General features: G+C 37.0%; 1 protein-coding gene and 1 long non-coding RNA gene across 5 annotated transcripts in view; one reads left to right on the top strand and one right to left on the bottom strand.

Annotated features, from left to right (window-relative positions):
- The window catches only part of LOC103884068, a 31,207-nt gene extending 10,443 nt beyond the window's left edge, over positions 1-20,764 (top strand). For both annotated transcript variants that reach the window (XR_004184428.1, XR_001902189.2), the window contains one exon: positions 19,921-20,764. This is a non-coding gene — a long non-coding RNA (uncharacterized LOC103884068). The remainder of the gene's footprint in view (positions 1-19,920) is intronic.
- Positions 1-23,729, bottom strand: part of MAN1A1 (mannosidase alpha class 1A member 1) — a 168,058-nt gene that overhangs the window by 33,358 nt on the left and 110,971 nt on the right. The window lies entirely within an intron of this gene.

Below are 23,729 nucleotides of genomic sequence, written 5' to 3'. Positions count from 1 at the left end.
TAGAGGAAAAATAGGTTTTGGAAAACTATTTCTGTTCTTCCTCTGGGCATTACTTAGCCAAGATCAAGAGGCTCTAATTAAACTTCTATAAAATAAATTGAACTTCATCTGACTGGTATATGAAATACACTGATATCTTATTACCCATTTCAGCAGATCCTTACTGTAGGTCTTTTCCAGATATTAAACTACTTAGGATTAAGTGGAAAGGATTCATTCCTTGAGGCCTAATACAGTCATCATCACTACACCTCAGAGTGAGTAATCAACTGTTTTAAGGCAGGATCAGTAAAATGGATGCTATTAAGGAACCCATAGGGAGAAAATGGTATTCAAATTCCCAAATGATGAATTAATATGAAGGGAGTTTAGGAAAACAGATGATGTCTAGGTAATCAGGATCAATAATTAGGGTGTAATTTTTAAGCTGCATGAGGTAAGTTTAGATATTTCTCTTCAAATTAAATGAATCTACCCAACCAAAAGAAACCAGACAGTTAATTAAACCATCTCATAATTTAAAATGGCAGCTTTTCTTACCTTTTTTTTAATGAAAGAAGTAATGCACAAATAAAAATGTGCACACAGCTTGTGATAAAAACAAACAGATCCAGAGATTACTCTCAAACAGATGCTGAAGAATAAAGCTACCAAACTACTTCATTCTCATTTTCCTGCCTTCTGCCTACAACTTATGGTTTGGAGGCTGTTGGATGCTGTGTTATGAAACACTTTGGCAACTAAAATTTTAAAAGCATAAAGATGAAAGAAAAAGACAAAATAATAAAAAGGACAATAAAGAATAAAAAATGAGGAAAACTCAGCAATAAAGATAATCTTTTCAATGGAACATAAACTACTACAACGAAATCAGTGTGTACCCTGTTTTGGTCCTTAGAAACACCTTTATATAAAATACAGTCAGTGTTAAAGGACAATCTGCATCTAATCAGCTCTATGCTGCCTTGCGACATCTTCTGTGTTTAACTTCTCGTGCAAATCTAAAGGCAGAAAAACAATTGTTTCTTTTACTAGCACCACCGCTCCCTCAAAAAGATAGTTACATAGTAGATGCCATTTTATAACTGCTGCATTTATAATAAGGCAGTGACAAATCCATTTCTAACATATCACAGTAATCCATTATATTTTCTATGAAATAGAAAACAAAGTTTATTACGCAAGAGTTAAAATATTTTCATGTGGTGATAGTTTCAATTTATGTTTACCTTTAATTTACATGTTTATACATTTTCAGTGATTAAGATTATATTATTGGATAAATATATTGCAAATGTAATGAAACTCCTAAAAACTTTTTTTTTTTTAAGATGAATTCTTGCTCTGTCGGCCAGGCTCAAGTGCAGTGGCATGATCTTGGCTCACTGCAACCTCCGCCTCCTGGGTTCAAGCAATTCTCCTGCCTCAGCCTCCTGAGTAGCTGGGATTATAGCCATGCACCACCACGCCTGGCTTAATTTTTGTATTTTTAGTAGAGATGGGGTTTCACCATGTTGGCTAGGCTGTTCTCGAACTCCCGACCTCGTGATCTGCCCGCCTTGGCCTCCTAAAGTGCTGGGATTCCAGGTATAAGTCACCGCGCCCAGCCCTAAAAACTTTTATAAAATAAGAATAATCAAAATGGAGCTACTTCTCATGCTCTGAACTTCTGGTAGCCTCCTCATAATGATCTTGACATTAAAAAATGTTTCAAAGAACAAAGTAACTGGCTGATGGTAAAACTGCATATTTTCTAGGAGAAATATTCAAAATATATCAGTGTTGACAGAAATAACTGCAGTTTATTAAAAAAAGTTTTAAAATTGTTTAAAAATGCAAAAAGTAAAAACATCACTATAGTATTTTGTATTTTTGTTTTGTTTTTTGAGACAGCGTCTCACTCTGTCACCCAAGTTGGAGTGCAGTGGCAGGATCTCAGCTCACTGCAGCCTCTGCTTCCTGGGTTCAACCACTCTTCCCACCTCAGCCTCCCGAGTAGCTGGGACCACAGGCGCATACCACCATGGCCGGCTAATGTTTTGTATTTTTGATATAGATGGGGCTTCACCACGTTACCCAGGCCGGTCTTGAACTTGTGAGCTCAAGTGATCTGCCTGCCTTGGCCTCCCAAAGTGCTGAGATTACAGGCATGAACCACCACACTTGGCCCACTATAGCATTTTGAAACAAATTACTGGCATTATTTTGCCTTTAAGGAAATACTCAGATAAATTAATGCTGACACAAGAAAACTAACTTTTGGAAACTGTACTTTTCAGAAAGCATTATAAAATGCAAAATAAAAATCTTAGAATAGCATTTTGAAATTAGAGATACTAATCATTCTCATTTTAGATTAAGGAAAAGGAAGAAAGAAAAGAAAAACCTTTCTTCTTTATGTTCTGTTAATGGAATCTGGGCTTTACATGGCATCAAACATATAGTATGAGGTACATGGCAAAGGATACAGAAAAGTTTATGTAATAATTAGGCCCCAAACTCTCACTTCTAGGGAATCATTAGGGGTAGAGACTGGTAATGTGGTAAGAAGGGTCTCTAGGTGATAGATGAATCTGAAACAGCAGGAGAGAGGCTGAACTTCAGACTATTTATACTAGACTAATACTAGACTTTTCCAGATAGATCTGGTGTGAAATGAACTGTTGAGAAATAAAGCAATGAGCCAATGGGAAGATCCCACAATTTATGGATTGGGTCTACTCTTGGTACAAAGTATATCTTATGGTTGGGATGAGTTGCTTCTTTTTCCTTGAATGTCAATTTAAGGATAATAACAATATTTTTGGGCTACTTTTCTCTTTACTCAAAATGAAAATGTTTTCTTGCATCCTATGGGGGAAAGTAGATATTCTTAGAGCTTAAGATTACTTATTTCAGTTAACAGTGGAATGCCAATGTGAAAAATGGCTAAACTCTCTTGTAATGTGAAGTGCCAAATAGAAAATAAAACAGGTTGATGTGGTGGAGTCTGATGAGAAGCTTCTTTAGATTGGCTTGTTGTGAAGAACATGTAGAAGGCGAGATCTTCAAGCTGAGACCAGAAACGATCAAATGAACCTGCCAGTGAAGACTGGGAGTAGCTCTTACAAGTGTCCTAAGTTAGGCATGAGTCTGCAAAGTGTGAAAACAGAAGGTTGGCTGGTGTAGCTGACAGTCAGTGAGGGGACTCCAGTGCCAGGGCCTCTGGAGAGCTGATAAAGGGGCAAATTACACAGGGCCATTAGGCCATATCAAGTGTTTCTTTGATCCTGTCTTCCCTCATCCCCAAATCCAGTTCTTCCTGACAACTCTTACCTCCCGAACATAGCTCCAGTTCCTCCATATCAGTCCATCTCTACTATCAGCACCCAGACCAGGCCACCAACCATCTGCCTCTTGCCTATATAATCATTTGCTTGCTTGGCTTCACTCTTCCTTTTATGTAACCTATTCTTCCCACAGTGTCCAGAGTGAACTTTAGAAATGTGAATCAGACTTTATCATCCCCTGTTTAAAAACCTGGAGTGATTTTCTTCCTAATTAGGTTCAGGAGAGAAAGTTATAGTAGTATATACAGTATGTAAAGTTTACTGTTTTAAACTATAAATATTTTTGTTTTTCACATCAGACAACACGTTGTATTAGGCTCACCTGTTCAATATCTTAGCTAATTACTGCTCTTGAATATTAAACCACCAAAGATCCTCAAATAAGGTCTTTTCATTCAATGTCCTTTACTTATAACATTGATAAGAAAAAAAAAAAAACAAAACTTGATTCCGGACTGGGTCCACTGTCTGTATGGAGTTTGCATGTTGTCTCATGTCTGCCTGGGTTTTGAGTACTCCAGCTTTTCTCCCACATCTCACAGCTGTGCATGTTAGGTGAACTGGCACGTCTACATGGTCCTAGTCTGAATGAATGAATGAATGTGTACGTATGAATGCACCCTGCTCTGAGATGGCGTCCTGGCAAGGGCTGGTTCACACCTGGCACTCTGAGCTGCCAAGATAGGCTCTGACAACCAGTGACCCTGAACTAGAAAAACTGGGTAAATAATTATCTGTTTTATTAATCTTTCTTAAATGTTAAGTATAGCTCACATTTACTTCAATGTTTAATATTAGAAGTGCTTTGATCTTTAGAAGTTTGGTGATGTTTTTGTGACCATGAATGTGCCGTAGAAACTTAACCCTTGTTTATAACAATTAGCCAAGGGTAAAATTGGTTTGGTTATATATCATTTTGCTTAAAGCTGCAGTTTCAAAGTAATACTTGCCTACCCCATCTTACAGAGTTTTAGTGGGATCAGATGGAATAATACACATGAAAATGCTTTGAAACTACAGGGATTAGTCCAGCAAAACATTTTTATCTTTTTGGATTAAGCAATTGACATTTAGCTAACCAAAAGAAATCTGTTTTTTTTTTTTCCCTTCAATTTTAGACATCTACTAAAAAAAAAAAAATTCACCAAATGTTCACTTGGAGATAGAATTGCAACACAAGTAGTAATGAAACAATGTAAGGTATTCCCAAATTTAAAAGTGTAACAAATTGCTACTGTTAACAGCCAACTTTCTCAAAGCAATTTAATTGCTACACAACTACCAAATACGCAACATTTTTAAGAAGCTCTTATATGTCATAAGTCTTCCAGAAAAAGGTAATAAAAATATTTCTAATAGTAAGAGACAGCAACAGACATCAATGACACATTATACAACTTAGTAAGAAAAGCTAGGAAAACCTTTTTATTTTTTTCCTCAAAGGAATATCTTGCAGGTGGCTAAGTAATCAACTATGAGTTCTTACAGAATCATCATGTAAAAAATCCATACACTTTTGAATATCCACATGCACAGGAAATTAGTAAAAATTATTCTCTTTATCCCACCAGAAGAAGACTTTTACCACAATATTCATTTTAGAATGATTTTCAAAAGACTACCACAGAAATCTTTCTTCTGCCAAAACTTGTTCATTACGACAACTACTTTACTATGGACAATATATAAGGTTTGTAAAGGACATCATGATAGTTGGAGTTGCTGATTCAGTCACCAGTGAACCCACTGGTCAAATGCAATACAAAATTTAAAGCTTAATTCCAAGAGGTAAAAATTTGATAACATAGGAATTTATTTTACTTGGCGAGTTTAAAGAGACATTGATTAAAATTTTAATTTAATTAAACATTACTTTCACGCAGTATCCTTTTGTATGTAAAATGGTTTAAATTTCCTTCTCTTTAGAATTAAATTTTAGAATTTGTTTTTGTAAACAAAGCAATGCATATAACCAATGTTAAACTGCTAGTCCTTCAGACTTATTGGTAATCCGCATTTAAAAAAAAAAAAAGGCACCTTCTTTAAATGAGGACACTACAAGTAAGAGTTGTTTATGTAATTCCATTAATCACCACAATAACCTCGTAGGTGGTAGGATATTACTGTTTAGCAAAAGAAACTGGGACTCTACAAGGTTAAGTGACTTGCTCCAGTTATTAAGTGTCAGGGGTGGGTGGGTTTCCACACCAAGTCTGACTGGTTTAACAATGTGTGCTCTGCTTTTTTCAGAACTACAGAATGTCATGTTTCATATGAATACTTCTATATAGGTTAGCAGTTGAATTAGCCAATTTCCTGAGCCGAGGAGAGCAAAGGAAATTTATTAGCACTGAAAATTGAGATATCACCAATCTATATTTATTTGAAACAACATGGCATTAAGGAAAAACAATATGTACAAAACTGACTCATAATATACTTTTTTCTTTAAGAGTCCCCAGTGAAAACATGTTATAAAAAGACAATAAAAGAAAAACAATGCTGACATGTTGTAACAAAGAAAAAGAAGTCCAATTTTTTAATACCCCTGAAGCAAATTCTAAATGTATTCAGCAGGTCAACAGCAGTTACAAGCGCAGTGCTTTAGCATTATCTGAAAAAATTTTTGAGCATAAAATACATTTTTCTATTTTTTAGGCTCCAATCTTTAATGACAATATTCTCTTTCTCTTTCAATATATAATTTTTATTAGATAATAAAATGTTTCAAAATATTAAAAAGCATAAAAAAGTAACCACAAATTTTACTTCCAATTCCTGCCCATTCCACACTTTTCCTATTCCCTCTCCACAGATAATCACGTTGTTTCTTCAATCACATTTTAAAGATAATTTTTGCATATACTGACAAATATGAATAGATATCCTCCTCATGTTACCTAATACTAGCAAACTAAACATACCATTAAGATCATATTCTTGTTTTGTATCTAGAATATTCAGAGACCCATTTTCTTTTCTTTCTTTTTTTTTTTTTTTTTGAGACAGAGTCTCACTTCTGTCACCCAGGCTGGAGTGCAGAGGCACAATCTTGGCTCGCTGCAACCTCCGCCTCCTGGGTCCAAGCAATTCTCGTGCCTTAGCCTCCCCAGTACCTGGGATTACAGGTGATTTTTGTATTTTTAGTAGAGACAGGGTTTCACCAAGTTGGCCAGGCTGCTCTCAAACTCCTGACCTCAAGCAATCCACCCACCTTGGCCTCCCAAAGTGCTGGGATTATAGATGTGAGCCACTGCGCCTGGCCTCAGAGACCTACTTTCCAAAACTTTATTTTTAATGAAAAATGTCAAATACATAAAAAAGTAACAGCAAGAGTGAAATAAACACTTAAATTTACTCATATACCCACCATTTAGATTTAACAAATATTAATAATTATTTTGTAGTGGCGTCACCTATCTATATATAAGCATAATATTCTTTTTCCATATTAATATTCTTTTGGGAAATTATTTTGAAGAAGTCACAGATATCAATTCACTAAATATTTTAGTATGCATCTCCAAAAAGTAGGGAAATTCTCCTTTATGACCACAATACCATATGGCAACAAAGAACATTAACAATAATTTTCTCAAATGAAATAGTAGTACGTTGTCCATATTCAAACTTCCTCAACTGACTTAAAATGTGAAGAACCATATTTTCCAGAGTTCATTTTTGCTACAGCACTGTTAGCATAAGATATACATTATATTTCTGGCTAATATAAAACGTATTACAGATAATAATACTTTTTAGCTAATAAACATCCTGAAGTGTTTTTTATTTTGGTTATTAGTTTATAGTATCTTTCATTTTTTTTTTAAGGATTTTTTTTTCCTTTTTTTTTGAGACAGGATCTCGTTTTGTTGCCCAGGCTGGATTGCAGTGGTGTGGCCATGGCTCACTGGAGCCTTGACCTCTTGAGCTCAAGCAATCCTCCTACCTCAGCCTCCCAAGTAGCTGAGACTACAGGCATATGCCACCATGCCTGACTAATTTTTTTAAGATTTTGTAGAGACAAGGTCTTGCTATGTTGCCCAAGCTGGTCTCAAACTCCTGAGCTCAAGGGATCCTCCTGCCAAAGCCTCCCAAAGTGCTGGGATTACAGGCATGAGCCACTATGCCCGGTCCACCTTTTATCTTTACAAAACAACAACAACACAAAATGATCTTGATTTCATTTTCACATTAGCATAGGGAAACTTCTTCACCATGACTGGTTTTCTACAGTTTAAAAATGCACAAAATTTCCTTTAAAATGTTATTTATATAATCACAGCTGAAATCCTGGGCAGAGTTTGGGAGTGAGGAGGAGAAAATCCAGCTTCTCTGGTGGCAGAATCTCTCTTCTCCTTACCCCATAAGCTCTCTCCTTCCTGACCTTGCCACTGGGATTCTATCTGGTATTCCCATTTTGTTATTCAAAAGGGAAGGGAAATCTGTTGTGCTGATGGCTGCACAACTCTGTGAATATACTCAAAACTATTGAATTGTACCCTTTAAGTGGATGAATTATATGGTATGTGAATTACATCTCAAAGTGGCTTAAAAAGGGGGGAAGGGAAGAAATAAGAAATAGGAAATTTCTAAAATATTCTGTGAACAAAATTAGTTCCCTATAGTGGAATTTAAAAATTTTCTATGTTTTTGTATTTACTGAAATAACAGTCGACTAATTAAACTACATAAACTAAAGCTCCTACTCATTCTACTATTTTAGTTACATAACAGTATTACAAGTGATATTTTTCTTAATGTAAGCATAGCCTATGCAGTTTACAAAACAATCAGGAATAATTTTTTGCTTATAAAACAAATCAAATAATTCTTTTAGCAGAAACCAAACAACACCAAATCTCATAAGTTTAAAGTTATCTGACTTTAAAAAAAGTAAGTAATCTTACATTTCATAGGTGGCACGATCATTCTGCAGGGATGTTTGGAAAAATGTACCAAATGTATTAATATTCATACTTACTAACTGAATTCATTTCTAGAAATTTACCCTAAAAATTATAATTTTATCCCCAAGAATACTTATATTCTCAAGTAAAAATATGTGGTTTATACATTATGGTAGTATTTATACTATTACAAAACTGAAAAGAGTTTGGATATCTAAAAACAGGAGACAGGTTAAAAGTTATGGCCTATTTAGGAGATCTGATATTATGCAGCTACTAAAGGTCAAGCTGTAAGAGGATGTTTAATGACAGAAAATTCTTTAGGATATTTTAAAAATGGAGGGACTTCTGGCCTCTAGTAATGGTGAAGAAAATTGGTCAGCAAATACTCTAGTAATAGCAATTATAAAATCTGGGCATTTTATATATGTATCATAAAACTCAACTATTTAAAGGCATTAGAAAGTGACCAAAAGCAGGTGCAAACTAACAGAGCATTAACCATTGAAAGACAGCAACAGCAACAGCAATTAGTAAGAATTGGAGTTACAGACTTTTAAAAAAAATCTGATTTCAAAAAATTGCATTTCATTTTAAGATGGCACAGGAAAGACTGAAAGGCTGGCAGCGTAGCTGAAAGCTCAGGGTGGAATCCTGGAAACAAGTAAGCCATAGAAGAGGTGGGATCAAAACTCTGGTTATAATCTCTGCTGAAATCCCAGGATGACCACTAAATAAGACATGCTATAAGGGAGACACTGGGGATCACCAAGAAATAGCTGAGAGAAACCAGACGGATAGCTACCTTTGAAAGACAGACTGCAGTAGATGAGATTTCATGTTTGCTACTTTATAGACTGTGAGTTCTCCTGAACCCATGATCTACTCAGGACGCAGGAAGCGAAATCCTTACTGAAGCGTCAGAAGACAGAGCTTAGCAATGTCTACAAAATTTGCCAAAATCCTTGACTGAATGCTAAATTGCACAGGTACAGAGAAGATCCCCAGGGTGCCAGGTTGAAAACCAACAGCTGGAAACGGAAAGAACTGAGCAGAAATACCAGCTGTCACACACGGCAGGGGACACAGTTTATGGTTTGAATCCAAGAGAGTTAACTGCTAGGTAAACAAGAACAAAATAATTCTCGGAAGAACATAATATATCAAAAGCTACTAAACATATCTAAAATATCCAGTTTTTAACCCAAAGTTACTAGACATACAAAGAAACAGGAAAATGTGACCCATGCTCACGAAGAACAACAATGAATAGAAACGGACCGTGAGTGGGTCTAGATGCTGGATTTAGCAATGACTTTAAAGCAACTATTTAAATACAGTCAAAGAATTCAAAGAAAATGTGCTAAATAAGTGGGCAGAAGAAACAGTAAACTTGAAGATATCACTAAAAATAATTGTATCTGGGGCAGGGCGCAGTGGCTCATGCCTGTAATCCCAGCACTCTGGGAGGCCGAGGTGGGCAGATCACAAGGTCTGGAGTTTGAGACCAGCCTGCCCAACATGGTGAAACCCTGTCTCTACTAAAAATACAAAAATTAGCTGGGCATGGTGGTGCGTGCCTGTAATCCTAGCTATGCAGGAGGCCGAGGCAGGAGAACTGCTTGAATCCGGCAGGCAGAGGTTGCAGTGAGACGAGATTGCACCACTACACTCCAGCCTGGGCAACAGAAGGAGACTCTGCCCAGGCAACAGAGCGAGACTCCATATCAAAAAAACAACAAAAAAAATTGTATCTGAAGAATATTGAGAAAAGATTAAATATAAATGAATAGAGCTTTGGAGACTTGTGAAATAACATTTAGGGGTCAAAGAAAAGTATAACTGGAGCCAGGTGTGGTGGCTCACACCTGTAGTCTCAGCTACTTGGGAGGCTGAGGCGGGAGGATCACTTGATCTTGGGAGTTTGAGGCTGAAGTGCCATTGAACTCCAGCCTGAGTGACAGAGTGAGACCTTGTCTCTTAGAGAGAGAGAGAAACAGAAGGAAGAGGAGGAGGAGGAGAAAAAATATCTGAAGAGGTACTGGCTAAAAACTCCAGATTTTGTGAAAGCCATGAATTTACCAATATTAAAAAGCCAGCAAACACAAGCAGGATAACTATAACAAGAACCACCCTAGCTATGGACATCAAACTCAAACTTCTGATAGCCAAAGATAATGAGAAAATCTTGAAAGTACCTAGAAAATAAATAACACATTACATACATGGAAATATTAATGGCTGACTTCTCAGAAACAATGAATAGCCATAAGATGCAAGAATGGCATCTTCAAAATTTGATAAAAAATCTGAAAACCAATAACCCTTCTTTACATATTTTTTAAAGAACAATATATCTGATGAAACTTTTCTTCAAAAGTGAAAGGGAAGTATTTTCGGATTAGCAAAAAATGAGATAATTTGTTACTAGCAAACCTGCAGTAAAAGAAATACTAGAAGAACATATTTAGGCTGCAGGGAATAGCTATAGAGGAAAAAACTAAAGGCATTTAAAATGGCAAATTATGTAGGTACATCTGTCTGTCTATCCATCTATCTGAATTTTTTCCCAAAAGGTAAGATGGTTAAGATCTATACTTTTAAAGTTCCTATAATTTACTTGAAATACAATATTAACTCTAAGTAAGTTGTAATCCCTACAGCAGCCATGAGAAAAGAAAGTAATATGAAGAGAGACGGCTAACATGTCTAAAGAGGACTCAAAATGAATACTAAAAATATCTGATTACCATAACACACACACACAAAGCACAGGAAAGGAGTGAAAGGAACAGCAAGCAGCATGAGTTTCATCCATGCATCAGTGCCCCTTGCCTTTCACGTCACACAGGGGTGACGCATAGCCGCCTGGGTGGACGCTGCACATGCCACTGGCTTGTGTTACAGCTGAGGGAACCCTAATCTTTAAAAGGTGCTGCTAGGAAACACACCCAATCTTTGTTCCAGAAGGAAATGTTATTATTGTGGACAGCAAACAAACTAAAAACCAATGAAATCAAACAAAAAACTGCCCATTGTCCTAAAAGATGACATTTTAGACACATCTTCCCAGGTTGTTTAATAAACATCCTTGAAAAAGACAGTAGGGAATAAAAATTGATATGATCAATAATTCCACTCATAGGCATCTACCAAGAATAAATAAATATATAAAATGTTCATATAAAGACCTGGATATGAACTTTTTATTTTTATTTTTTAATTTGAGGCAGAGTCTCACTCTGTTGCCCAGACTGGAGTGCAGTGGCGCAATCTTGGCTCACTGCAGCCTCTGCTTCCTGGGTTCAAGAGATTCTCGTGCCTCAGCTTCCTGAGTAGCTGGGATTACACGTGCGAGTCACCAAGCCTGGCTAATTTATATATTTTTAGTAGAGACAGAGTTTTGCCATGTTGCCCAGCTGTCTTGAACTCCTGGCCTCAAGCAATCCTCCTGCGTTGGCCTCCCAGAGTGCTGGGATTAGAGGTGTGAACCATCATGTCTGGCCTGAACGTGAACTTTCATAAGCTGTTTTACTCATGATCATTGAAATGTGCAGATAACACACACATCCATAAACAGGAGAATAAACTATAGTATATTCATACAATGAAATCCCACTCAACAATACAAAGGATTTAACTACTATACACAGAATACTTACTAACGAACCTTGAACACCATGCTGTACCAAAAAAAGCTATATAGTAGAGTACATATTGCACATTTGCTTGTATAAAATTGTAGAAGGGACAAAACTAATGTATAATGACAGCAACATATCAGTGGTTGCCTGGGATCAGATGATGGCAAATGAATGGCTGCAAAGGATCACAAGGAAAGTTTTGTAATGAAAAGTTTTTATCTTGATTGTGGCAGTGTTTGCACAGACATATACATTTGACAAAATACATTGAAATTTACGCTTAAAATGGGTGTATTCTGTAGGTAAATTATGCCTCCAAAAACTGGATGCAAAGCAAAAGCAAACGGAACAAAAGTATACAATTTCATTGTTTTGTTTGTTTTTAAGACATGGTCTCAGTCTATTGCCCAAGCTAAGTGCAGTGGTGTGATAATGGATCATTGCAGCCTTGACCTCCGGGGCTCAAACAATTCTTCTGTCTCAGCCTCTCCAGTAGCTGAGACCACAGGCATACACCACCATGAGCAGCTATTTTTAAATGTTTTGTAGAGATGAGGTGTCACTACGTAGCCCAGGCGAGTCCTGAACTCCTAGATACTCAAGCTATCTTCCTGCCTTGGCCTCCTGATGTGCTGTGATTACAGGCACGTGTCATTGCACCTGGCCTGTTATTTTAAAAATGAGAATTGAGTGATGCATATGTTAACATTGGATTGCAATTTTGAGTGATTTTTTTTTCCCATGAACATTTTTCTATAATCAGAAAAAAGAAACTATGTTTTATAAAAAAGTGAATTTAACAAAAAGTTTTATTCACTAAAATTTTAAGACAATGCACTATATATAGAGAAATACACCTGCAATGTTTCATTGCTCTATTCATGTAAATGCTTAGGAAACCAAAACTTTTTTAAAAATATGAAAGTATTGGAGAGAAAAAAAGAAACAAAACATTTTATATCATAGTTCTTAATTTAACATACTCAACTAAAAGTTAATGCTGAAATTTATTAGACTTGTGAAAGGGATATGGTTCAGAGAGACCCTTGTAATACAGTTTTGTAGTAATTACATATTGATTGTTCACCAGCATATTTATTCCTCAATAACTTAACTAAAGAAAGTTTTACCTTTAGTTTAAGAGCAAAGAATATGATTAACTTCATTCCAACCCTAATGGTATTTCATGTATTTATAATGAATCCAAAGCTTTGGGTAACACAAATGATCATAATGCAAGTATCATGACATTGTGGAATTGACTTAGGGTCTTCTTTAATAATATATAGTGATAATTTTCAAAAATCTTAATTCTTTCACTAAATTTTTCACTGAGAAATTCAACTATCTAGACTTGCCATTCAAATATACATCATGATGGCTTCCCTGGTGGTCTAGTGGTTAGGATTCGGCGCTCTCTCAAATATACATCATGGAATACATGTTATTAGAACGCAAAAGACCCTTTGTAATTCAGAAAAAGAATTCTATGACTATACATCTTAAATTTGTATCACAAAATTAAATAGCTCAGACTCTTAGAAAACTATCTTTTTTAAAGAAAAACCCCCAATTTCTTAGTCATAGGATATGAAATTCAGAATAAATCTGAAGAACTTAAAAAAATTCTGGCAGGAAAGGTTAGAATTTTTCTAAATATACAAATTATGTACCTATCCATAAATGAAAATAGTTATAATTATAGTATATCTTATACTTTTTAAAAAATGACAAACTATAGCCATAAAAAGTGTGGGCCCTTATAGTGGCCCATTGCAAAACTTCACATGTGTAACTATGTGTGACTCTACCTTGTCCCCACTACCTGGCCTCCTAGTGTTCAATTCTCTCACTGAGGGCAAACAAGGCTGCTTTTTTATTTTTATTTTTTATTGAAAAGAAGCATAAACACAGCAATAATGCTAATTTTCTGCAGTAGGTACTTTTAAAGATTTCGTATTATATATCACAAAGTATTCTCATTAGTAACTAGTATACATATGTAATAAATGACTTACCTCAAATTATTTTAAAATATATTTGAGGCAAGAACTTTATTACTAGGGTAATGATATTAAGATGACTATTTTGAAGGACATATAACAACATTTATCAGAATCAGTGACTATCAAACTGTGTTCTGGAGACAAAAAAAAAAAAAAAAAAAAACCCAAAAAACGCAGATCAGAAATACTAGTAATTGTTTTGGATAAAAGAGGTTCTATGGCGAAAGAAGTTTGGGAAGCAGTGTTATAATAAAGCTCCATCCCAGAGATGAGCAATGTACATTGCACATTAGCCAGTTAATAGTTCTGAGAAGTTTACAGTAATGAAACCTTTTAAATCCAGTGTTGACAAACTTATTTATCTATAGAGCTGTTTTCTTTTCATAGATCATCTATTACTATTTCATGGACATAATATTCTGGGTAATGCAATTTGGGAAATATTACTTATCCATAAATTGTTATGTTAGCTTAAATATGTAGGTACACATTTCATAAATGCAGTGGAGTTGCAACCACTTTTGACTGAAAATCAATGGCACCCACTTATGTCCTCTGAATGTAAATACTTTAACAATACTAGCACAGAACGTTTCATTTTTCATGAACCTTTCTCTTGGTTTCCTATAGTGCTAATTCCTCTGTCATGTTTTCAATTCAGGCAATCCCCTCTTCTCTGTTTTAAAAATAAAGAAAATAAACAGATAAAGATATGTACATATATCTGCACGTTCTGACTTTAGTTTTTTGGTGACTGGACTCATTCTAAGTTGTAGCAATTGTGAACCTGAATCCATTGTACACGACATTCTCTTCTTCAAATTAAATGATTCTTTTTTTAAAGTTATTTTTGACTATCTAAAACAAGTTAACAGAACTAAAAAATACAAACTTGCTAGCTGTGTCAAATACATGCTCTTTCCCACAAGTGAGGCCTTTCTTTTGGTAGCAGTCTCTAGTGAAACAATCTGATGACAGATAATCTCAAATGAAATCTTTGCTGTTTGATGGTGAAACCAATTCCAGGAGACCAACCAGAGTTTAATACTATACCCAACATTTGAAGGGCCTATCCAGCTAGGAACTTGCGTTTGCAGGCTTGTGTTTTTGGGAAAAGGTAAACAAATATCAAAGAGGTAAAACATGACAACCTAAAACGATCGCTCCTGACAGCTGGCATGATTTGGTCATAATGCTTCATGGCTCTTGAGACAGGGATGAACAGTGAACCTGAATCAGCTAAACACAAACACAATGATGTCCTTCTCAGGACCTTGAGTGCTTCCCACTGATGCCAAGACAAACCTGAGACCCTGCCACAGAGTCTGCCTGTGTTTGCTCTCCAGCCTGCTGCTCTCTGCCCCAGGCAGCTTTGCCATCCTTCAGCCTCATGGCCTTGTCCTGCTCCTTTTCAATACAGAGATTTGACACTCCACGTGCTCTGCTGCCTGGACCATCCACTCTCTTCTCTTGTCCTAGCTCTTGTCTACACATCCCCTTGATCTCAGCTCAAAAATGACTTCTTCATGTCCTGCAATTCGAAATGCTTTTGTGATTAACTAATGTCTGTCTCTCCCCTAGACTATAAACTCTGTGAGAGTCACCTAGAAAATGTTTACCAGTTATCCCCTGCACCTGGGTCCAGGATATAGGAGAAGGGTGTTCACCTGGTATTTCCTGAATAATGAACATTTTTTTTGTTTTAGGGGAAAAAAACCCCCAAATGAACATATTACTTTTTAATTCTCCCAAGAGTTTTCATTTTCATGCCTTCAACACAGTTATGTACTAATAGAACTTTGTGGAGTCCCTCAACTCCACGGTATAGCTTATACTGACAATGGGAAACCAACTGTTAGGAGAAGGAGGTGGTGATTACTTTTCCAAGGTGGGGAAGGGACAAAGATGAGAGAAAGAGATGATGACATCTTTTACAGATGAGATGACACAACTGAACCTTTAAAAATAGCAGGGTTTTGTTTGAGGTGAAGTCCTTCAAAGGGGCTACATGTGGATGAACATGGGGTTACAGAGTGCAGTGCCTACTTAAAGAAAAGCCCATGGCTGGGTGTGGTGGCTCAAGCCTGTAATCCCAGCACTTTGGGAGGCCGAGACGGGTGGATCACGAGGTCAGGAGATCGAGACCATCCTGGCTAACATGGTGAAACCCCGTCTCTACTAAAAAATACAAAAAAACTAGCTGGGCGCGGTGGCGGGCGCCTGTAGTCCCAGCTACTCGGGAGGCTAAGGCAGGAGAATGGCATAAACCCGTGAGGTGGAGTTTGCAGTGAGCTGAGATCCGGCCACTGCACTCCAGCCTGGGTGACAGAGCGAGACTCCGTCTCAAAAAAAAAAAAAGAAAAAAAATAAAAAAAGAAAAGCCCTGAAGCTTTTGGAAAACTATTAAAGATTCTTGATTAAAGGGAAAAAGTATGAAGAGCAGAGTGCTAATATGTTTTGAGACAATGAATCTTGAATTACAATCCCCATAATCCCTACGTCTCAAGGGTGGGTCCAGGTGGAGGTCACTGGATCACGGGGCAGTTTCCCCCATGCTGTTCTCGTGATAGTGAGTGAGTCTCATGAGATCTGATGGTTTTATAAGCATCTGGCATTTCCCCTGCTGCCACTCACTCCGTCCTGCCACCCTGTGAAGAAGGAGCCTGTTACTCCTTTGCCTTCCACCATGATGGTAAGTTTCCTGAGGCCTCCCCAGCAATGCAGAACTGTGAGTCAATTAAATCTCTTTCCTTTATAAATTCCTCAGTCTTGGGTTTTTCTTCATAGCAGTGTGAGAACAGACTAATACAATTACTGAGGAGCTTTCATCTAGAGAAGCCTCCCCAAGGCTGGAAGCTTGAGGAGTCAGGATAAGGTAGAGGGAAGACCAAAGGTCTCATTCCCTGAGGGCCTGGCCAAGGCACTGAAGGAAGGATGAAGCCCCTGGACTGGAGGGAAGTGCTTTCACTCTCACCACTGAGGCTCTCACTGAATATAGTTTCACATTCGATCACATGATCACAAAGATGGGGAGAAGACAGAAGAGTAGTGGAGTCAAAAAGATGGCATAAAGGAAGGAAAATCAGTTCTAACAAAAGATGTTTAAAAGAATCCAGGTTCTATAATCCTAGCTTTCACATCCAGGTAAGAAAGGTGCTATGTACATAGTTGCCACTTTTAACTCTTTAGAGAAAGATTTTGAACTTTACATTTATTTTTTATCTTTAAATAGTGAGAATAAGCTTAATGAAAGGTGGTTGTATATCTCAAACCCTAGGATCACTGGTGAAATATAGTTCTGCTAGGTATGTAGAATTCAACCTGACCCATGGAAAACTTTTTAAAATAATATTGGAACTACTTAATGATCAATATACTACAAATAGACAAATAGAGTGATAGCCTACAATGCTAACAAGTGATAGCTTACAATGCCAATAAAATACTAAGATAATTTTATCTTCCCTGCCTTTGCCCTGAGTATTGGGAAGTTTAAATTACTTCTTTCATTTCCAATAGTTCCAAACTATTTCAAAAGGAAATTCAAATTTTAAAATTGTATATTCATGCTTGTACCAGATTAGATCAAATTAATGAGACTTTATACATACACACGTGTGTGTGTGTGTGTGTGTGTATTTGGAAATCTGTTATAGACTACAGAAAATTACAGAAGCATAAGGCACTACTATTAGCTTATCTGGCTGCCTATAGCTTGTAAATTCATAATTTTCCTGACTCCCACCTCTTCTCCTTTACTCTCTTTTCCTTTTAGAATTAACATGATACTGTATATTGTAACATCTTTAGTTTGAAAAAGGACCTATTTTCCCTTCTTTAGAAAAACTGGAAAAGCAAATTTATAATTCTTAAGGATTATTCTATGTAGTGCTTATGCTTACACTACAAATTCTATTTTCTGAAATTTCTTTATCAAACATAAATATGAAATCATCACTTTCTTGCTCATAAGACTCAGAAACTCAGATTAGTGAATTCTATAATTTGAATCCCTTTGAATCTAGCAAAAATTTTGGATACTAGCACCAAGTATGTTGTTCATTTATCACTCTTTTAGTACAGACTGACACCCTCCACCATGTTATTGCTTACCCAACCAATATTAGAGAGTGATGTGTTTAAGTACTTTCCAAGTGATTTCACATGAAAACCACCTAAGACAAGCTCTTTATCTAATCAATAACCAATCTGGGCACAAGAACACAGTTTGGCCTACTTTAAAGTGGAGAAAATTAATACAAATAAAAGAGTGTGCCGCAAATTTAGTCTTGTAATAGTTACATCTAGTTAAAAATAATTTAGAACTTTCCTTTAAGCCAATTTGAAAAATATTCTCAAGAGTAATTTGAAGAGGATCAAAGTCCACTTAATGTAATGAGACAACATGCCCATTATAAACTGTCAGATGATAAGGAATTGGTCTGGGCTTAAAGGTAAATGACATTTAGATAGTTATTGTTTATGGCAGCAGCCTTTGAAGCCAAATGCAAGACTCTTAATTAGAGTGCAATAAGCACAGGGTACAAGAGGAAACTATCAAAGCTGCTAACTCTTAAATCTAAAAGCAAGAAAAAAGGCTTTCATAAATCTTCAGACATAACACTGCTCCCATTCCTTGGTGCTTCTGTGAAAGGTGACATACAAGAGATACCAGAGATTCTTGTAGAGACTCCACAATCAGAAGTTGGCAATGGGACCCTCACTGTTCTACAGCTTTCAGAGGCTTTGGATGGATTGTGGATTATGAGGGCCACCAATGCAATTAATTTTAAAATCCAAAACCTTTGCACAGTAGAATTATTACATTATCACAATACTTTGTAAAGAGCTGGACAGTGACCACAATAATATCTGTACCAAACAGATTTTTGGATTGTCTTGAGGCAAAGTATTTAATCAAAAGTTGCCATTTCACAAAATAGAAAGGTGTCCCCACATTTGCTGATAGTTTCTTCTGTGACAAGTGGTTGTCAGCAAGTATGCTTCCTACCAGATAATTTGAAAAGAAGAAAACAACACACTTGATCTCCCACTTCAAGATAAAGGAGGTGACAATTTAACAAGAATAGAACAAATCTGCATTTTGAAAGAAACTCATTCTAAGAAAAGATTACTTTGAAACTAAATTAATGAAAATATTTGTGAAAGTGGTTCACCTTTAAAATTCATCTTTGTATTTAACTTAAAAATTGAGTTTTTCTACCTTGTCTTAAAATCTTCCAGAAGAAAAGTTTCAGGCGTTTCTGAACTCATTTTTAAAAATTGTTTTTGTATATATGTGTGTGTGTGTATGTATATAAAATAAACAATAATTTTTTTTTTTTTTTTTTTTTTGAGAGACAGGGTCTCACTCTATCACTTAGGCTGGAGTGCAGTGTTACAATCATGACTCACTGCAGCCTCGACCTCCTGGACTCAAGCAATCCTCCCACCTCAGCCTCCCGAGTAGCTGAGGCTACAGACATGTGCCACCATGCCCGGCTAATTTTTTAAATTTTTTGTAGAGACAAGGTCTTGCTTTGTTGCCAAGGCTGCTGTTGACCTCCCAGGCTCAAGCAATCCTTTTGCCTCGGCCTCACAAAGTACTGAGATGACAGGTATGAGTCACCGCACCCAGCCACATAATTCTATATATTAAAAACTATACATTTAAAAAGTTTATATACAGGGATATCTCATTTTATTGCACTTTGCTTTACTGCACTTCACAGATATTGTTTTTTTTACACATTGAAGGTCTGTGGCAACCCTGTGTCAAGTCTATTGGTGCCATTTTTCTAATAGCCTATGCTCACATTGTGTCTCTGTCAAGTTCTGGGAATTCTTGCAATATTACAGACTTTGTCATTATTATGATATCTGTTATGGTGATTTGTGATCATATGGTACAATTCTAAGTGTATTTTAGGGTGCCACCAACCCATATAAAATAATGAACTTATTTTATAAGCATGTGTGTTCTGAGTTGCTCCACTGACCAGCTGTTTCTCATTTCTCTCCCTCTCCTCAGGACCTTCCATTCCTTGAGAAACTACAATATTGGAATCAGGCCAATAACCCAACAATGGACTCCAAGTGTTCACAAGAAAGTGAGAATCGCATGCCTCTCACCTTGAATCAAAAGCCTAGAAATGATTAAGTTTAGTGAAGAAGGCATATCAAAAGTGAAAACAGAACAAAAGCTATGCCTCTTGTACCAAACAGTTAAAGGAGATTAAAAGTTCCAGTGAAACCATGAATGATAAGAAAGCAAAACAGCCTTATGGCTATATGGAAGAAAGTTTTAGGTGGCATGGATAGAAGATCACACCAGCCACAACATTCTCTTAAGCCAAAACCTACTCCAGAGTAAGGCCCTAACTCTCTTTAATTCTATGAAGACTGACAGAAGTAAAGAATCTGAACAGAAGTTTGAAGCTAGCAGAGGTTTGTTCATGAGGGTGAAGAGAAGACGCTGTCTCTGTAACATAAAAGGGCAAAGTGAAGCAGCAGGTGCTAGAAGTCCAGCAGACTTGGCTAAGATTATTGATGAAGGTAGTGGCCACACTAACAGATTTTCAATGTAGATGAAACAGCCTTCCATTGGAAGAAGATGCCATCTAGGAATCTCACAGTTAGAGAGGAGAAATCACTGCCTAGCTTCAAAGCTTCAAAGGACAGGCTGACTTCCTGCTAGGGGCTAAACGCAGCTGGTGACTCTATGATTCCAGACATCCTAGGGCCCTTAGGAATTATACTAAATCTGGCTGGGTGTAATGGCTCACGCCTGTAATTTCAGCACTTTGGGAGGCTGAGGTTGGCGGATCACTTGAGGTCAGGAGTTTGAGACCACCCTGGCCAACATGGCAAAACCCCGTCTCTACTAAAAATACAAAAAATTAACCAGCTGTGGTGGCGTGTTCCTGTAATCCCAGCTACTCAGGAGGCTGAGTTACGAGAATTGCTTGAACCAGGGAGGCGGAGGTTGCAGTAAGCTGAGGTTGCACCACTGCACTCCAGCCTGGCTGACAGAGCAAGACTCCATCTCAAAAAAAAAAAAAAAAAAAAAAAGAATTATGCTAAATCTATTCTGCCTGCGCTCTACACATGGAAGAAAAAAGCCTGCTTGACAGCACATCTGTTTATAACATGGCTTACTTAATATTTAAAGCCCACTGTTGAGACCTACTGCTCAGACAAAAAGATTCTTTTCAAAATAATACTGCTCATTGACAATGCACCTGGTCACCCAAAAGCTCTGATGGAGACGTACAAGGAGATCAATGTTTTCATGCCTGCTAACATAATGTCCGTTCTGCAACTCATGGATCAAGGAGTAATTTTGAGATGGGTGTGGTGGCTCACGCCTGTAATCCCGGCACTTAGGGAGGCTGAGGCAGGTGGATCACTTGCTGGTCTCGAACTCCTGACCTCCTGGCCAACATGGTGAAACCCCGTCTCTATTAAAAACACAGAAATTAGCCAGCAGGGTTGTGGGGGCCTATAATCCCAGCTACTCGAGAGGTTGAGGCAGGAGAATGGCTTACACCTGAGAGGCGGAGGCTGCAGTGAGCCAAGAGGTTTACACCTGAGAGGCGGAGGTTGCAGTGAGCCAAGATGGTGCCACTGAACTCCAGCCTGGGTGACAAAGCAAGACTTTGTCTCAAAAAAAAAAAAAAAAAAAAAAAAAGTAATTTTGACTTTCAAGTGTTATTATTTAAAAAGTACATTTCATAAGGCTATGACTGTGATTCCTCTGATGGATCTAGGCAAACCAAATTGAAAGCCTTCTGGAAAAGATGTGCCATTATAAATGCTATTAAGAACATTTGTAAATTATGGGAGGAAGTAAAAAAATCAACATTAACAGTAGTTTGAAAGAAGTTGATTCTAACCCTCCTGGATGACTTTGAGGGGTTCAAGACTTCAGTGGAAGAAGTAACTGCAGATGTGGTAAAATAGCAAGAGAACTAGAATTAGAAGTGGGGCCTGAAGACATGACTGAATTGCTACCATCTCATCATAAAACTTTCATGGATGAGGAGTTGCTTCTTACGGATGAGTAAAGAAAATGGTTTATTGAGATGGGATCTGGTGAAGATGCTGTGCACACTGTTGAAATGACAACAAAGGATTAAGAATATTACATAAACACAGTGATAAAGCAGTAGCAGGGTTTGAGAGGACTGACTCCAAACTGGAAAGAAGTTTTACCGTGGGGAAAATGCCATCAAAGAGTATCACATGTTAAAGAAATCTTTCATGAAGGGAAGAATTAAAGCAGTAAACTTCATTGTTGGCTAGGTGTGGTGGTGGCTCACACCTGTAATCCCTGAACTTTGGGAGGCTGAGATGGGAGGACTGCTTGAACCCAGGAGTTTGTGACCAGCCTGGGCAACATAGTGAGATCCCATTTCTACTTTTTTTTTTTTTAAAATTAGCCAGGCATAGTGGCACGTGCTGATATCCCAGCTTCTTTGGAGGCTGAGGTAGGAGGATTGCTTGAGCCTGGGAGCTTAAGGCTGCAGTAAGCCATGACTGTGCCACTGCACTTCAACCTGGACAACAGAGTGAGACTTTGTCTCAAAAACCACAACAAAATAAACTTTGCGGTTGTCTTATTTAAAGAAATTGCCACAGTCATCCCAACCTTCAGCAACCACTACCCTTATCATTGCCAGGATTACAGGCGTGAGCCACCACATCCAGCTCGAAATTACTCCTCGATCCATGAGTTGCAGAATGGACATTATGTTAGCAGGCATGAAAACATTAATCTCCTTGTACATCTCCATCCGAGCTTTTGGGTGACCAGGTGCATTGTCAATGAGCGGCCATCAGCATCGAGGCAAGACCCTCCACCAACAAAAAGATTACTATTTGCTGAAGGCTCAGATGATTGTTAGCATTTTTTTAGCAATAAAATATTTTTAAATGAAAGTATATTCATTGTTCTTCTTAGACATAATGCTATTGTACACTTAATGACTTACAGCATAGTGGAAACATAACTTCTATTTGCACTGGGAAACCAAAACATTTGTGTGACTCGCTTTTATTGCCATAGTTGCTTTACTGTGGTGGTCTGGAAACAAGCACAAAATACCTCCCAGGTATGCCTGTATTTATATATTAAAATTACATACTCACAACACCTATTTTTCTATTAATTTGCAAGAATGTATGATGATATCAGGAAAGACATTTGCTAGCAGAATTTTAAGAAGATTCTTTGCATAGCTAGAAGATGGGATTTGAAATAAACATGTTTTAGGAATGTCAGCCAATACCATACTTCTTTCATCAGCACCACTTTGTGTCTTTTCATCATGTGGGACAGATGTTAAAACCAAGTTTTGAAATAAGCAACACAGACTTCTGAATCACTCACTATAACACAAGTGTTAAACTGGAATTTTAAGAATGAATGTATTCACTAAAAATATCAGTATCTCACACTGCTCTCACTAAAACTTTTCATCCATTCTCAGTAATTTATAAAGACTTTATTTCTTCATCTATATATTATCATTTTACAATTTTACTTTTTGAATGCATCAAAGTGAACGTGACATATTAGTACAGTGGTACATGTACATATAATTTATAAATAAAAATACATGGTTTGAGGTGAATGCACAAAAATATTTTAATGATGAGAGAGCAATCAAAACAGTTTGAAGACCCCTGGTTTATGGTCCTGATATATTTGTGGGATGCAATTCCTACACCATCATGCAACTAGATATAGTAATTCATATGTAAATAAATCGATAAAAGGACTGCATTTATTATAGTGTGACATTAACTTTTTGGTGTTAAATTTAAGGTCCTCATAAT

Source organism: Papio anubis, chromosome 6 (assembly GCF_008728515.1).
Source record: "Papio anubis isolate 15944 chromosome 6, Panubis1.0, whole genome shotgun sequence".
Taxonomy (NCBI): Eukaryota; Metazoa; Chordata; class Mammalia; order Primates; family Cercopithecidae; genus Papio; species Papio anubis.
The sequence above is the reverse complement of the archived record's forward strand: the minus strand, read 5'-3'. Positions and strand labels throughout refer to the sequence as shown.